The following is a 1,889-nucleotide window of genomic DNA, read 5'->3' on the forward strand; positions in this document are numbered from 1 at the left end:
CCTTAGCAACTGGTTAGTCATTCTAGCAAACATGCTAGTCATGCTAGATACATGTTAGAAGCATACTAGCGACTTGCTTTTAAACTTTCAAAACTTTATACTTTTAAACTTTTTAAACTTTAAACTTCTTTAAACTTCTTTAAACTTTTTAAACTACTTTAAACCTTTTTTTTTACTTCTTTAAACTTTATTAAACTTTTCAAACTTTTTTTATCTATCTATCTATCTATCTATCTATCTATCTATCTATCTATCTATCTATCTATCTATCTATCTATCTGTTCAATCTTCAAGCTTTAAAACTGCTGAAAACTTCAAACTATTTCAGACTGAAAGTCAAACTTTTAAAACTTTTACAAACTTTAAAAACTATTTTAAACTATCTGGTCAGACTTTCTCAAGCCAACTTCAAAGTTTGTCTTGACGAACTTTTTTATCTAGTTCTAATTACTCCTTTACTTTTGTGCATCAACGCTGCATAACCATGAGGTGCACTACTCAGAAAGATTTTAAAGATTATCTCTTTGAGAAACTACAAAACCTGTGAGACCATAATTCTTAATATCCCTGACTGAAAAAACAGTGTTTTCAGGACGAGTCTTTATTTGGCCGATTGACGGCACTGAACATAAACAATGCGACTGAACCCATGAAACTTTGATATTTTGCTGATTATCGCTGATTTAAATTATTCATTATTGTCATGTTTGGGGCTGTGCTAATCGGTCAGACCTAAAAAAAAAAAACATTTGGAGGGTATAGATTGCCAAAATTTATAACAAATCAAGGAGAAGAGTGTAAAAGAAACAGGAACAAACTGCGTTTGTGGTTGGCCAAACTGAACCATGATTTCCAGTGCAAGAATCTTGACAACATTTGTGGTTTTTTTTTTTATCATATCCGGTCAGGAAGGTGACATATTTGGCTAATATCTTAATTAATACTGCTTGTACATGTCTTTAACATCTATTAACTTTAGCTTAAATACTGTGCCCTTACTACTTTATATGATTTAGCAGCTTCCACATGTTATTTATTTATTTAATTTTCATGGCTTTTCCAGGGGGTGTGTAGAACTACAATATTATGAGCTGATGGAAAAATGAACGAAAAAATGTGTGTCACACATTTTAGTATTGTAGTCACTGTTTTTCACATTTATATTTCACAATTTATACAACATGTCATATTAGAAAGAGTTTCAGAAAATGTATAAATGTAATGTATGTATATCAAATGCATGCAGGTAACAGCGGTAGGGAAGACATTTTGAAAATCAAACCAGAATGTACATATACACGCTCATGTAATTGTAGCGATGGATGTTAGTGAAGTTTTATCAGGTACAGTGTTTCATCCTGTCAGCACATCCCATAATGCTCAACACTGGTTCCTCATTGTCCCATCAAAGTGCCTCTTTCCATCCAGGTACAGCATAGACTCTAAAGAGTTAGAAACAATATTTTAATTATACATTGTGTATATTTTCTGCTTAAATATATTTTATTGTATTACATTAAAATATTATAATTACAAATCATTATGAATACATTAATTGCTGATTTGTAATAGACATATGATATTATATAAAATAACCTCCATAGCTCTGTGGGACAACAGCTGGAACATCCTTTTCAAGACGGAACGTGAAGTGAAAGACATTGGTGGTGTTGTGCTCTCGGGTCAAAGGATCAAGCACCTCTGTGTGAACCCTGACCTGGACGTACATCCCTTCTGTATAACAAACCTGATTGAGGTATCACAGTTTTGTTAGTGTGAATGATATTTGAATAAGATCATATAGCAAACGTTACTAACCTGAGAAGACAGCAGGAGTAAAGAACCAATTTCTACTGGCTTACGAAATAAGATATCATCCACAGCCACCA

General features: G+C 32.6%; 1 long non-coding RNA gene across 1 annotated transcript; it reads right to left on the reverse strand.

Annotated features, from left to right (window-relative positions):
- Positions 1-1,142: 1,142 nt before the first annotated feature.
- LOC141317336 (uncharacterized) lies at positions 1,143-1,889 on the reverse strand. Its single transcript, XR_012351780.1, has 3 exons — positions 1,819-1,889; positions 1,597-1,747; positions 1,143-1,442 (listed from the first exon to the last, which is right to left on the reverse strand). It is a non-coding gene; the product is annotated as an uncharacterized lncRNA (long non-coding RNA).

The sequence above is a fragment of the Garra rufa genome, unplaced genomic scaffold, assembly GCF_049309525.1.
Source record: "Garra rufa unplaced genomic scaffold, GarRuf1.0 hap1_unplaced_765, whole genome shotgun sequence".
Classification (NCBI taxonomy): Eukaryota; Metazoa; Chordata; class Actinopteri; order Cypriniformes; family Cyprinidae; genus Garra; species Garra rufa.